The 15,670-nt window shown below is 38.2% G+C and overlaps 1 long non-coding RNA gene and 3 other non-coding genes across 4 annotated transcripts; all 4 read left to right on the top strand.

Annotated features, from left to right (window-relative positions):
- The first annotated feature begins 736 nt into the window (after positions 1-736).
- LOC147529166 (uncharacterized) lies at positions 737-5,878 on the top strand. The gene is made up of 6 exons (XR_015223009.1): positions 737-791; positions 1,595-1,664; positions 2,262-2,344; positions 3,413-3,442; positions 4,338-4,381; positions 5,007-5,878. It is a non-coding gene; the product is annotated as an uncharacterized LOC147529166 (long non-coding RNA).
- Positions 2,498-2,564, top strand: LOC147529167 (small nucleolar RNA SNORD50). The gene has a single exon (XR_015222047.1). It is a non-coding gene; the product is annotated as a small nucleolar RNA SNORD50 (small nucleolar RNA).
- LOC147529168 (small nucleolar RNA SNORD50) lies at positions 3,521-3,593 on the top strand. The gene has a single exon (XR_015222048.1). It is a non-coding gene; the product is annotated as a small nucleolar RNA SNORD50 (small nucleolar RNA).
- On the top strand, positions 4,764-4,834 carry LOC147529169 (small nucleolar RNA SNORD50). The gene has a single exon (XR_015222046.1). It is a non-coding gene; the product is annotated as a small nucleolar RNA SNORD50 (small nucleolar RNA).
- Positions 5,879-15,670: the final 9,792 nt, after the last annotated feature.

A 15,670-nucleotide genomic window follows, 5' to 3' on the forward strand; every position in this document is an offset into this window, starting at 1 on the left:
GTGTAGGAAGCTGTCGGGTGCATTCATTCCATGTCGAATTAGCTTGTCTAATGGTAGCCTTAGTCACACATTAGGTTACCAAACAGTAAAATTTTTTAATCTTTACAAGCCATTAGTAGCCCTTGGTTACTGAGTGTAATAAGCAAGATTAACTTGAGATTTTTCCATAGCTTTTTTTTTTGTGATCTGAAATGAAGCATGTTTAATAAGTTCTCTTTAATGGATTGCTACACTTATTTGATCTACATAGTGCAGACTGGGAAACGTTACTGGAAGCTGCATATTTTGAAGTATTGTATATGATAAAAACTTTGTCATGAGCTTTGACTGGTTGAGTTGGTAGATTTAAATACTTGCTACATGGTTAATTCTCTAAACCAATTTGAAATCAGTGCTTACACTTTAAGGGCTGAAACCTCGAGATGATGGATTTTTGTTAAAAATCCTTTGGACTGAAGTTTAGTAGTGGGTACAGACAATTATTTCTACAATACTTTTAATATGGGATTTCAAGTGGATGTAACTCATAACTTCTTTGTTACTTAACCTGCTGCATTTCTTACTGCTTTCAAAAAGGCCTCCCACAAACTTAAGACTTACATACTTAACATATTATTGCTTCTGAGACTTCAGAGATTGTTCATGATTATTGTCTTACAATGTGTGTGACTTAATGGCCTGGTAATAAGAATCTACTGATTTCAAGTGTTAAGTTTGTTTACTGTTTGGTTTTAGGTATGATGGAGTGGAAGTTTTCAGTGGTGTCCAATACATTGTACAGAAGCATTAAGGTAGTGGCTCTGGATTTTTTTCATTTTCTTGCTCTAGAAGTAACACTACACTTCTGTTGTTGCTCAAGATACTAAATGCTTCTGTTTCTTGTTGGTTTCCATATTTTTGTCTTATCAAAAGTATGGAAGTGCCAGAGGGTTGCCATCTTTGTATGGCTTCTGAGTGGGACAAAAAGGAAGCAGATGCAGTTTGTTGCATTTTCATAGTTGCTGTCAAACTAATGAGTAATTATTTGATTTTTTTTTTTGTGCCCTTCGTTGAGTTAGGGTCAGCCCTCAGGTCAGTTGTTCTTAGTTTGATTTCTTTTGCTTTGGCATTTAAATAAGCATGAAGACCCACATGACAAATCACTTGGTTAACTTGTGATAAATTATACTGATTTTGGAGATGGTGCGAGTTAGCTGCCTGGCCTTGGGCATGTTTGTTAATGTGAGTCTACATATATGACCCTATTCGAATGTAATTATTGAGGTAATGATCCTGCAAACTATGGACAGACAGTATGCATGGGTGCTCATCTATATGTATTTTTAAAATAGAAGATTGAATGTCTTGGTTCTTCAGATATCATGATTGCAAAAAGGTCCAAAACCAAGTCAGGGTAGGTTTTTTTAGTGCATATAAAATTTCAACTTGTCAGGTATTGAAGACTGTTCTAGACTAATACTGAGTTGTTGCTAAAATTCATTTTTTCATATGCTTGGTGATTATGGTTCTGAAATAATAATATGAGATTATGCTAGACCACAGCAAGAGATGTTTTCAACTTTAAAATATAATTTTTATTTAATTTCAATTTTAGCCCTTCATGGAAGCATCATCAGAAGTAGAAGAATACTTGGTAGAGACCAGTGGATTTTCCTGAAAGCTATGTATGTTTTGAATGATCAGTGAGGATAAATTGATATGATAAATGAATTAGCAAAATACATGTCTAATCAAATTAATAGATGTGTCATTAACTTTAAAATTGAGGTGTCACTGTATTGGGTGTGTTTAACATGATCTAGAGCTGTGTAGGCTGGGGAGCTGGCGAATGGTTTTTGGGTCACTGTCAGAGGAGCTGGCAAAATATGCCCATCTGAAGTGTTCGTACTAAATCTGACAGAGATTACCTCAAGATGGCTTTTAATTGTGAATTTGCACTTTATTGGGAGATTAGTATAAGAAAGTGTCTTAAGTGAAGAAAACAAAGGGAGCATCTAGAGACCTGTTAAAATAAACAGGCAAATGTGGTTTCAATTTAATAAATGTGTACTCATTTTTTAGAGTATAGTTGATATTCTCACTTTCTGGAAATGCTAAGAAATAACTTCAGGATGTGTCTTCAATTTAATTTGGATTGAACGCTTACAACCAGTGGTTGGGAGGAAGAGGGATCCACAAGAGTAAAACGTGGTTGTTCCTAATAGATTGTGCTGTATTAGTAATGAACATGTTGTAATTGATTATTTTACTCAAATTTCTAGAATGGCGTGAACAGTTTCTAGTAATGGGAATGTCAGGTGTCCTGACGAAAGATTTCCTGGCAACTGTAGTGCAACAGATAGAGGTAATATTGATTAAGCACCTGATTATTTTTTTTTTAATTGTAGTGTATTCCCTTTTCGGTACATCTGTATATGAAAGACGTAAAGCTTATTTTGTGGAATATATGAATGTGTGAATTGTGTTGCAGTTCCTGGTCACTGATAGTTAAGTGGTGAATCATGATGAAACTGCCAAAACTGATACGTTGATGAGAAACTTCATACGGATCTGGCTACTGAGATGAAACCACTTAATTCTTTCAAAAGTCACATAGTCTTTCAGTCGTTATCCCAGCCGATGTTACCTTTATTGCTGTCTCCATGTAATAACAAGCATTAGCCAGGTATTAAAGTGCCCTGGTAAGGAAGCATTGCTAGTGTTTGAAAGCTAGTGATGTCGTTTGTGCTTTGATCCTCTTAGAAAGCACTGTTAAACTAGGGCTCACTAAGATGTAAGCATTTAGGAAAAGTAATCTTGGTGATTAAAGGTGAAATTTGGTGGTGAATTGTAATGAATTCTAATGATATTAAAGCTGTTTCAGCACCAGGCCTAAACTAATTCAGAAGGGCTGGTATAACATACTGGCAGCAGGCAAAAAGCATGCTTGTGAACACTTACTGTGTGCATCAACAGTATTGGTAGTGGTTTCCCTAAGAACTTCATTCTTACCTAAGTATCTTAACTTAATCTTTTTCAATGAAATTCACTTTAATTTCACTAGTTCTTGAGTATCCACAAGTTCTTTTTATTTAAGAAGCTAAAATCTAAAGTGCGAGGACAAGTTCTAATTTTCCTGTCTTACTACATCTGTAACTTTATTCCACTCCTTACTAAAGAAAAGTACCTTTAAATATCATGCTAACTACCAACAGTTTCTTTTGAAGAACAGGTTTTGTCCCAGAATGTGAAGTTCAAACGTGGGAGTGAAGCTTCTTGTGCTACCTATATTGTTTAGACCCTCTCTCTGTCTTGCTTAGACAGTCAGTATTGCAAGTAGGAAGTGGAGTGACTTACACAGCTGATCTAGAGAAAAACTGGAAGTAGCAAGCTTTGTTAGAGTAACTAACTAGTGCATTTTATGTCTTTGCAGGGATGCTTGAAGGCTGCTTGTCAACTGAAGGTATGAATCCAATAAACCTTAAATAAATAAATTTAAAGTCTCGATGTTGGACTAATGCTTAAAACCATTGGTATGTCTGATCAGTGAAGAACCTATCCCAAACCCAATTGATTTCTTGATAAAAAACACATATGAGTTGGACTTCTGAGTTTAGACTCCTGTAACACCAGTACAGGTGAAGTATTTGAAGATGATAGGCTTCATAGTCTTCACATACCTTGAAACTCAGCAAAACCAGTTTAAATAACTATTGATAATTTTTAAATGACTGCTTTAAAACCTGCCTTATTGTCAGCGCCGTTGAAAAGCAGGAGGTGACATGTCAACTGCTGTGTTACAAATGGCATATTTGAAGTGGAGTGGGTTTGTGTGTATCTGTATGTGTTATGGGAAACAGGGTGAAACTATCTTGGCCTTTTTTTAACTTTCAGTTCTAGTTCAGAGGTAGTCTTAATTTTCCTGTTGCTTCCAGGCAAGTTGTATGTCAAAGAATGTAGCCTGGATGCAGTTTTTTATTTAATGCTTGCTTTTTGATGGATTTTAGCTTTCCAAGTTTTTAAGTTTTTGATACAAGCTGAGAACCAGGTATTGGCTAATTTTCAGAAATGAACTTTTTGATTCTGATAGGAGTGGGAGAGTTATACTTGATTGATTAGTTGCCTATCATAGTTCCTAGACAAGTTGAGCAGTAACTGGGCAAGAGAAGCAAAATAAATCTTACTGTGGTGTGACTACACTTCTAAATTAAGTTTCGCAGAACTTGCGGAGTGCTGATACTAATCTAACAGGTTTAATAATGCACTTTGGTCTGTATGAGAGACTAAATGGCAAGTTGTATTTTGATGGATGGAAGAAATTTTTTTCTGAACTAATAAATGTCTCCTTTTTTGGACAGGAAAATGGTCAAAAATGCAGGAAAAATGCTTTTAGCTTATTCAGGTATGTAATTTAAAAGTTTCTAAACACTTTCTCATTTTTATTGTAAAGTAACTGTGCTTACAGTTTGGGAATTTCTTGTGTCATGACAGTTGTTGATATGCTTCATACAGTAAGTGAGTGATTGATATGGTAAGTTGGTATAGTATTTAATTCTGTGCGTAGTTGGAATTTAAAAACAGTTATTCCCAAAGGCACAATGTGTGCTGATAGCTTTGCCTAACCTTGGTTTGCTTTCATACCTATGTGCAAAGTTTTACATAAGTGTACATTAGTATTGAAATATATCAGAGGACCAGAGAATGTTTAATTTTTGTATCGCAATCAGAAACCCTCTAGAAAAACAGTACATTTCCTATTAAATTTTTCTGTGTTGCTTTTGTCTCATCTGTGATGATCCTATCCCGAACCTGAATTCTTTGTTGAAAAACCTAATACGGATCCGGAATCTGAGATGAGACCAAAAGATTTGATTTAAACTTTTTGAAAAGTATTATAATGTCTATGAGGTGTTGGGATTTTTTACAGAAGCAGTAACACCTCAATGTGTACGAAGTGTTCTGTGCTTGAAATTGAAATTTCTCCCTCAGATGAACTGTTTTACTTAGACCTTGTTTTCTTTTTCTAGTGATGAGTTGGGACACATTGTCAGTGCTGCCTGACAAATGTGGATCGTCTGTAACTGGAAGTAAATGTAACACCTGAAGAGTTTTTGTGGCTTGGAGTGGGATGCCATGCCTTTTAAGAACCTGCTGAAACAGCTGCTGCAATTTTGTTTAGTGGATACTGTTTTCAGAAACTGCATGTGAACCAAAATCACTGTCTCTGCCTATTTAAAATAGCACTTTTCCCAAATCATTGAGCTACCCTTTGCAGGAAACAAGTGTTTAGCTTCAACACATGGAAAAAACCCGGAGAGTATCTGCCCCTTCAAAGTATCATGAGGGTATACTGACTTTGTCACTGAAGATCTGTAATAACTCAAAACACTTGAACTAACAGGTAGGCCTTGTAAAGACAGTGAGAAAGCAAAATGGGTATGCAAATTCAAACCAGTGAGTTTGCTTTTTGAGGGTGGTGTCATCAAGGAGATACGAGGGAGTAGATGAGGTGATGGTGGTATGGAAGCATAAACACGAAACACTTGCAAGAAAAATTCAGGTGTCATGAGGAAAGTCATGGTTACAGGAGAGGCAAGTATTTAGTGAGGGAGAGAGGAATTGGGGTTTTATGAACTGCCACTTTAGCCTGAAAAGACTGGCAGCATGACAATGGAACTGCCCTTTGAGGAATACACTGGCAATGTTACCTGCTTGCTCTGTGGAGAAAGAGGTCAGTAGTGGGAGAAGGGGGAACAGTCATTGGAACTTGTGCTTTGAGCTGTCGCTTGAAAACTAATGGTACTGTATCACAGTAACAGCATGTTTGCTGTATTCAGCAAATTGGCACTCTTCCACAGAGGAATGAGAGATCAGAAATTGATCACCAAGTAGATTTTTAGAGACAAATCATTATATAAATAAGATGCAATCTGCCTTTAAACTCTTAAAGCTAATTGTCAGGAATGCTACATAAAGGAAGATATGTGAGAATGGCATGATACATAAAAATTGATAGAACTATAGTTACTTAATTGTTTCAAAATGCACCAAAATACAGAAATCTTACCCTATAGTCTGCAGCCAAAAATGACAGCGTTAGATGCCAGCAGCTCTCTTCCTTAGAGAGTTGGAGGAATTCCTATAGCTCATGGAATGTGCCTGTTTCTAAAGGACAAATTCCATGAAAAGCCCAGTTTTCTGAGCAGTATCATGAAGTGCGAAAACACTACCAGTAGCAGCACCTAAAAGTATTGGGAATGTCAAAATTAGGTATCCATTTGACTACTAAAATGCACACTAAGAATTTATTACTTCTGTTGATGAATGTTACTTACAAAGGTAGGTATTTCCATGTGCTGTGTTGTGTACACGCGCTTTCTTGAATAAAGATGAGGATGTGAAAAACCTACTACTAGCCATTGCGCATAAGGTCTGTAGTTGCACTATGATGTTCCTTCACAGCGTGTCCTTTGCATGAGCTACAAAGGCAATGCGGCCTTGTTGCACTGACTGGTACAGTGCATACTGGATGTGGGATATTCCACATTGTGCTCCAGTGACTGCTGGACAACATAAACTCTTGTTAGTGATGATGTGCTTCAAAAGCGGGAAGGAGCCAGTCTCCTGTCTTTTGCCCACTGCAGTTCTATGAAAAGTCTGGGTGCTGTTGACAGCATCTAATTAAGGTACTTGGATGGTAAGTCAGAGACTTGCCAGTCCTAGCTAGGTCAGTCTCTTCTGGAGGAAAAAAGATGTCGGAGAGAAACTGGTACTGCAGCAGCAATATTTGGTGAGTACCTTGTAAGGTAATCTAGAAGGAGCTGTATAGAACTTGCGTTACAGAGTCAGAAGAGTGTTTGTGGCATGTGTTTTGGAGTGTAAAGTTACCATCTTTTTACTCTATGGGCTGACACTAATGTGAAATGTGGAAGCTTTTGAGGAGATGCTGCTATGCATATATCCAGTCAAGCTGGTGAGAAAGAGTTGCTCTTGTGATTTCTAGGATTAAATTAAAGACTAGAGATAAAGTTTCAGGATTGTGAGTGGCGCTTCAGGTACCCAAAGTACTTCACATCAATCTTGTTCTGTATGTTCTAAAACATTCCTTGGGGATGGCTTGTGATCAAGCATTGACAGATAAAGGGTGCCAGAGAATCATGTTATCTTGCTTATCAGGTGGTGGAGGCCTGTCTCCAGCAACAGTGTTTAATCATGAAAAAGATTGACCTCTCACTTGGCATAGGAAAAGGTAGATGTGACCAGTGATAAGGCATATTGGCTATTTAGCTGCAGACCTTTCTGAGGGAGCGATCCTGTGCTTTAGGGCTGCAGAAGATGGGTAACTAATGAAAAATGTGTATTAGTAGTACAGCAAGTCTGATATTTACAAATATGAAGAAATGTTTTAACTGTGACATTATACTCTAGAGGTTTTGGAGTGAGAGACTAGTTAAAATGATGTAGGAGGATAATTTTTATGACTAAGTTTGAAAGAATAATACTTACAATGGCTTTTTTGCTTGGTGAGAGGAGGATAATGTGTTTGCAAACCACTTGCAGATTTATTTCTGGTATGTTGTTTGATTCTGACAAGCTGTTTCGTACAGGTGATTGAGATAAGGAGATGTAAAGAGTTAGTGTGACATGTTTAGAACACATGGCATGAGATTTCTCTGCAAAAGTACTTGATTAAACTTCAGTTTTACAAAATAGCTTGCTAGATTCAAAGCTTTGACTTAAGATTGTACAGTAAACAGCATAAAAGCACTTTGCTTTTTTGTGCTTTAAATAGTTTTGTGAAATCTTGCACTCGCCTTCATTAGGGTTGAACTTACAAGTGTCACATGGCTGTTGGGCTGTGGTCCAAGAAATCAGTGGTTACACAAACTTTGTTTTGGAATATTGCCATGTATCGGTCTTAGAAACTGGGCAAAAAAAGCAGAACGTTTTCTTGAGTTAGATGAGTGGTAGGCTTAGAAGCAAGATTCCTTGCAACCACAACAAAGATACAGGAGTAGCTCTGCATAAATGTTTTACTACCATATAAGTAATGAGGTCCCTGTTAAGGTGGGAGGTTTTGGCTGTTGCTGAAGAACTCGTCTTGCTGGTGGAGGCTGTAGGTCTGTAAACAAGAGTTGCAAGTGAGCGAAACTAAGCTAGCAGTGGTTATCTTGCCACAGCACCCCTACTGCTGTGTGAGTGTGTTTGCTGGTGCGAAGCCTGCTTGAAGAAACAGGTCCTAGCGAACAGAAATCTTGGTGTGAGCTGTACTGTGTCAGCCTGCAGAGAGGCATGCTGCCTTGGCTGCAGCTGTACCATGTGCCAGCTTCAGACGGGTTGCTGCTTTCTGGTGCAGTCAAGCTCTTAACTGTATAAACATGTAGTATAAAGCTTGGGTATGAGTTTTACCAATTAAATCGGGCATTGAAATTAAATAATGGTTGGTAGAGAAAGGGACTCCTTAAGAGTCAAGCATGGATACAGCAGAGCAAGCAAAGTGTTAGGCTTTGCCCAAGGAAAGGTATTCTCTCTATTGGAGAGTATTTAACCCTGTCTTTGGGTCAGTAGTTTTTTGACACACTCCCTCCCGCAGTTCTGAGGACGGAATTTGAGTTATCAGAGTATGAGTTTAACAGATGGATGTTAGTTTCAGGTGAGTGGAGTACAGATGGAGGCCTTTGTATGCTGTGTAAATGTATGTGTCCAATGATTTACATTCTCTGTACTTTTCATTATTAGAACCAGTATGACAAGCATTTTTGCTTGTCTGCCCTTGTCTGTTACCATCGGAGGGTATAAACTGGAGAAGTAAAATTAAAATGATGAATTCCATTTTCATTCAAACTTCATGTGGGGTTTTAGTTGATAGTCCAGTTGAGCTATCAGGGCTATGAAGACAGTACTTCTCTGCCATTGTCTCAAACTTCCTGCAGACTCAGGAGGACAGAGTGGTGTTTGATGCTCAGAAGAATGGCTGTATTGAGTGGGACAAAGTCTGCCTTGCTCAGTATTCTGTCTGAGGATGACTAGTATAAGAAACAGCAGAAGTATAGAGAGCCTTTCCAGCAGTTTGCTTGGGAATTTCCTGAGGAGATTTTAATTTGTATTTGAATACTACTTGGCAATTACAACCTATCTCTATTAAAAAGATGTGAAACATGAATGTTATGTGAGCTGTAAAATATGTGAAGTAGTGTCTGTCAGTAACTGCAGGGAGAGGGAGCTTAGGAGGGAGCTGAAGTAAAGGCTTTTTTTGTCATTGAAGCTGATGTCGCTTTTAACTCACATTAATTAAAACAGTGGTAAAAGAAGTCCAGTTAAGGCCCCAGTGCTAGGCCAGCTTTACTGTTTAATTGAAATATGCTGGAGGTGAAAATTTGAAGTACTGATGTGTGCTCTTACCTTCAGTACCTGTGAGCTACACTTCATACTTCAGGCTTCTCACCAGACCAATAACCACTATTTTTTTTGCTGTGATTTGAGTTCTCAGTAACTGAAGGAACATTGTCCCAGCAATGACAGTACTACCAGCAATGACAGTACTAGTTTTACAGTTGCGAGTAAGGAATGATTAAAATCTGTCCTAAAATAAAGTTCAGTTATTATTTTATATATGTGGAAAAAAGCTAGAAAGAGAAGAATGGACTAAAATAGAACAAATGCTTAGACTTCATTTTGAAACTGGTAAGTTGATTGAAAAGTAAAGGTTGTATTTTTAAATCATCTTAAGATCATTGAAGAGAAGGAATACACAGGTACCATTAAATTGTACTTCATGTTACCTTGGCAAAGTAGGAAATAATTTGCCCTAGCCTTAGTTGTTTGTTTTTTTCAGTCAGAATGAGGGATGTTGCAGATACTATAGAGTCCTGAAAGAAATACTTGAGACTTAAACTCTCTAAGGGTTAGCTCTGTCTAGCAGTTAGGTCATTTTCTGTAGCAGAGAATAAAGCAAATTGTTTCACTGTCTTAGCTTAATTTCTTGCCCTCCATCAGAAAAGTGCAGTATTGAAATAGTGGCAGTTCCTAATGTCTTTTGGACTTCAAGTTAAACACTTCAGAGTATGCTTATTCATTCCCCCGTGTATCTTAGAATAAACATTTTCTGAAAAATAGTTGGATTATCTAGTTTCTGGTTCTGAAAATTTTAAGTTAACCTATTTGCTATTGCAAACAAAAAAGTGATTTGGTATGTAGGAATTAATGCTGCTCCCTCTTCCTGTTTTACAGATTATAAACCACATAACATCAAATAAATTAAATGTCAGGAACAGGAGTTACCTTCAGAACATCTTAAAATAGTGTTTTATAATAAACGGTGTCAGGGTGCTGAGAATGTTCCCCCCCCAAAAAAATGGATGGGGAAACAGTGTTAGTTTTTGAAAACATATTTTTGAAGTACTCTTAGAATTGCTAGAAATGGCTTATCTTCATTTACCTGTATTTGAACTTAGCAAGTTCTGTTGCTAATGAAAAGTCATTCACAGGCTGTAAGACTGCTGAAAACCATTTTTTTTTTTTCCATGTAAAGGGATCTTTGTATGATGACCCTTTAGCAGGATTGAGTGTGAGGCGGTTTGATGTGTCGTTGCCTTTTTTTTAGCTGCTATGACAAGACTGGAAATAGTATGAATACTCTTTCCTAGGAGTTTCATGTAGCTTACACGTTTTTTAATTAGCAAAGTAAAACTGAACAATTGTAGCAACTACTAGATGCATTTTCTATAAAAGTACAGCCCAATTAGGGGCCATGCTGGATATGGGACAGTCCAAAGCTTTTAGCTTACAAATAAGAAGGAAGATGGTTTGCCGGGAGTTCCACAGGTTTGGAGAGAGGTCTCACTTGTTCCTGTGAGGATCCAAAATTATCAAGAACTCAAGACCACCAGTGCTACTGCCTGATAAGATGGCAGGAAGGAAACATCCTTTCAGATATTCTCCCCCTATTTCTGAAGGTATGCTTCTTAAAGAACATTTTTAAACCTCTTAGACTTGTCTGAATGTGACAGCCTATGATTTACCATAGGGAGAGGAGATAGTCCTGTAAGGAAAGGGAAGCCTTTGCATATAAGACTAGCAATCAGAGTATCTGGATATTAGACTCTTTAAGTGTGAATTGAGTTGTAGAATATTGGAGGAGTGAAAAGTCAAATGCTTACTAAATGAAAGATCTTCCACCAAAGGAATGAAAAAAGTTGTTCAGAATAAAGATTTTTTTTTTTGTGCTCTAAATCTGCGCTACAGTCTTCTGCAGTGACACCAGGACCAAGGACCATTGTCTTCATGATGGCTGTCACCTGACTGCACTAACTTTAAAAGGAATAAACCACTTAGCTTCTGTTTTGGATTGAAGAAACATGATGGTGACCAGGATGGTTGCCTATAATGACAGTGTTGTATCCTCACCTACCTGTGAGAGAAGAAAATGCTATACCAAGAAGAGGTATTCTGTTATTCTGAGGTAGCACTCCTGAAGGTTTTTTGCCTCTGGGTCTTATCTACTGCTTTTCCCTAAAGGCTAGTTTGGGTTTTCTAGTTGGGATTTTTCCACTGAAGTATGTCTAGGAAAATACAAGTATTGTCAATTTTCAACTAGGAAAATGCTTTTAAATTTATAAGAGGCATATACATATTTGACCTTTCCTGAAGTTATAGTTTCTATAGACAGAGTAGATCATCTGTAGAAGCTTGGGCTATCTCCAAGCATGAGCTGTCTTGCTCTGGGCCAAGGTTGGGACCTTGGTGTCCAAAACTATTGTATAGTCCTCAGCTCTGTCCTGATCTTCTAAAGATCCTATTCCTCCTCTTCTGTACTAGTCCTGTATTGCTTTCCTCAGAAGAGTTATGCATTAAACATCCCAAGAATGAAGGCAAGAATACAAAATTACAAAAGACTACTCAATATTCATTCAGTATTAATCCCAGAAGGGCTATAAGAGCCATAGAATATGAAACCAGTCAAGGCAAGAAAAAAAAAGTCCGGGAATTTTTTCTCTATCTGGGAAGCAAGGATATAATAAATTCAAACACCTGTTGTGTTGTAAAAACAAGACCAGTTCCTGCAATTGATATGATTTGCTCTTTAGAAGTTGGGGACAGAGCCTGCAAATAAGAGTCACTGATTAACTAAATTGCAAATCTATCAGGAATGATAGCTAGCTGGGCTTCAGGATGTTTCAGATGTGAAAGTGAAATACTTCCTTGCGTGTTGATACTAGGCTCTCTGGACTGGAAAGCTCCAGGCAATAAAGTAGGAGAAAAAGGTGGAAGGTGAGTAGTAGTTTAAGTAAAGCTCTTTCCTACTTGCAATTAATGTAACAGGGCTAAAAATCAACTGTACTTTTGTATAGTATTCTCAGAAGAGCCATAACCATTTTTCTTGTTCAGAAAGATCTCAATTCTGCAGAAATAGGCTGTGTTGAACTTGCCCTTCTCTCCTTGACTGTTTTGAAAGCTGGCTAGGAAACAGGCACCTCAGATACATTAAAAAGGCAGAAATGAAATTCTGTGATGATAGCCTTTTCTATAGCAGCAGCAAAAAGAAGCATCAGCGGAATTGGCAGTTGGCCCTGGAAGCAAACATTCTGAGCTTCTGCTAGATCTTCCAATAGATGTAAGGTGAAGAGGTTTTAAAAAATTCCTGGGCTGTCTTTATTTCATATACAGTCTAATCCTACCTCTCAGAAATATGATGATTAAGAGAAATAATATAGAAAATGTTCTGTCTTGGGTCAAGTTACAGAAAGTTATCCATGAGATATTTGCTTTCTGTGGTTGGCTGAGACAGTCTCTCCTTTGACTGGGATTTAATCTTAATGTGAATTTTAAGTAGTCTTTGCTGAGGAGCACAAACTGATTGCTTGCTAAGAAATCTGACTAGCAATTGAGGAGTCAGAGCCTGAGAGGAAATGCTAATGTGTTATCAGCACTGCTACCTTCAGCCTGAGGGTGGAAGAACCTATCTGTGTTACCTTGGCTGAGCTACAGAAAGCAGGTGAACTGCTAAGCTGGGAAGGTCTCATGTTTGGTTTTGAAAGGTATTTGCATCAAATGTGCATAGCTTACAAAAGCTTCTACACCTTAATACCCCTCTTTTCTGGTTGTAGTTTTTTCCATTGTGTGTTTAGACTGGAAGAGTTGATAACGTTTTCAGACTAAAGAAAGATTCTTCTGCATGTTGCTTACATCATCTTTTGGCTGCAGCAGATCTGTCAATACTGCTGATATGAAATTGGTTAACAGTTTTCATGCATCAAATTTACTGACCAGGACTGATCTTTTAATAGCAGTTTAAAGGGTTAAAAATGTTGGCACTGAATCACAAACATTTACCTTTTAGTATACATGAGAAGATCTTTAATATTTTTTTTGTGATTTGTTCTTTGGAGACATAAGTTATTGCTGTTGATGTGGCAGTAAAATTTAAAAGCACCTGAACTGGAAGAGTATGAAATAATTTAGAAACTCCTGCAGTTAACTGTCATCAGATTTAACAATTTTAACAAATTTTTTTTTAATTGACATGCTCAGATATCTATATCGATCCTGCTGGAACTAAAAATTTATGTATTGGCAGTAAAAATGCATATTCTCAAACAGTTGCATTGACTCCTCTTACTGCTCTATACAAGCCTCCAACCACTACTGTCCATTGGTATGTAAGTCCAGTTGTAGAACACAAGAACGACTAGAAGTGTTTTGGTTAATTTCAATGTGACATCAATAAATAATGTTCACAGCTTTATCAACCATGTATTTAACTAGTCATAAACTGTTAAAAGATTTTTTTTAAAAAATTGATCCTGATAGATTTACATTTTGAAAATGTAACTTCCCTGTAGTTCTTAATTTGCTGCTACTGTGAAGATCTAAACTTTAATCTAAACTTTAAAAAGAAAAGCCAACCGTTTATATTTTTACAGGATCAATGAGACACTTCTAAGTTTATTTTCTGAAGGCAGATTGAAAGCGTAATGTTCTTCATATGTCCCCTGCAGATCACAGAATAGCAATTTGTTTTTTCTAGTGCCCAGTTGCTAGGTAAAATTAAAACTTTGTTTCCCTAAAGAACTAAATTATGGCTTCTAGCAGCATAATGCAGCAGTATTAGTCGTACCATATTAAATTACAAGATTTGTTCAGGTTTGAGAACAGGTTATGTTGCCCGTACTGCCCTGTGCAAAACAATGAAGAGATACCTGGTTACTGCTACACAAGCTGGAAAGGGTAAACACACACATCTAGACTCTCTCAAGGCCCATATAAAAGTACAGAGTTGGTCTTCCAAAAGAAGGCTATTGAAAAGCAGGAAGCACAGCCTGAGAATACTGATAGTAACAGCTCCTCATCCTTGTGCTCTAGTCTGGAGTTTGTGCTGTAAAGGAGAACTCCCTTACTGCAGCATACTCAGGCATTTTTTTAGAAAAATGAAAAAAAAATTCATATACAAAAGGCAGTATTGTCTGCTTTTGGGATCTGCAGAAACGCTGCGTTTATGTAGTCACTTCTGCCTTGTACTTGGCAAGCATTGTAAAAAGGTGTGGGGGGAGATTGTTCTAGTCTTACCCTGAAGACACAAAGTTACTTGGGCTCACCCATGCTTGACAGGATTTTTAGGTTGTTTGGTTACACCTTAAGTAGCCTGGAACACTTAGCCTGGAAGCTGGGTATTGGAACTGCTGTGTCAGGCACTTCCTCTCCTGAGTAATCAGCAGTGTCATTGCTGGGCCACTCAATAGGTGTGGGACGTGAGCCCAATCACTGGCAACTGATCACCTGTGCTGTTAAGGGTTAATACAGCCTGACAGCTGGAGCCTGGACCAACTAGCACAGTCTCACATATAATGTTTGGGCAGAGTTTAGAGGTGAAGGTGGATGAGGGCTTAGCTGTGGCAATGCAAGCTGTGCTGCCTGTGTTCAGCTGGAGAATGACCCATGACCTGTCCCATCTACTGTATGACTGTGGCCACTGTGGCTGTGGTGTGCTGCGCTCTCCGTGGAAAGATGCCCAGACAGAGGGGAGAATATTCCATGACCTAGTGACATGCCATCCGCCTTTGGAGATGGGCTGAATACACAATGTAACTCACATGGGGTTAGATGATCCCAAGGGTCCTTCTTGTTCCACCCTTCAGTGAACTTTTGTAAGTGTGCCAAGTTCTGGAATCCTGATGGCTGCTAGAACAGGGAGATGTTCGGGAACTGCTGCATGGGGACATAAGAGCAGGGCTGGATGGGTGTGCGGGGCAGAGGAAGATCTAAATAGAGCAGCAAGTTCTGCATTGAGACTTGTGGCTCTACTCGGTGAGTTGCAGCTTCAGCACTTGGCTACCTTGCACTGCGCAAGTGGACAGGACAGCACTGCTGTCCTGAGATGACTCTGAGGTGTTTCGAAGATGGATACTGATGAGGAATGTTCTCAGCAGTTCTCTTGCATGAGTCCTTGTAAGACAGAATGCACTAGGACATGGAGGAATCTATTTTCTCTAGCCTTTCCCTGCTAATTTGATGAAAACTTAGGAGGAGGGTGGGGAAGTGGCAACTCTCTTTTGTCACTTCGTTACTGAATATCTTGTCTCCTTTCTGTGGAGCTTTGCCAGGCACTGACCTAATGGTAACACTCCTCTGTGTAAGAGCTTTAAAGCATCAGATGCTCAGGGAAACAGGACGGAAAATGCAGTAGTATTGTCTC

This window comes from Tauraco erythrolophus, chromosome 2, assembly GCF_009769465.1.
Source record: "Tauraco erythrolophus isolate bTauEry1 chromosome 2, bTauEry1.pri, whole genome shotgun sequence".
NCBI classification, from domain to species: domain Eukaryota; kingdom Metazoa; phylum Chordata; class Aves; order Musophagiformes; family Musophagidae; genus Tauraco; species Tauraco erythrolophus.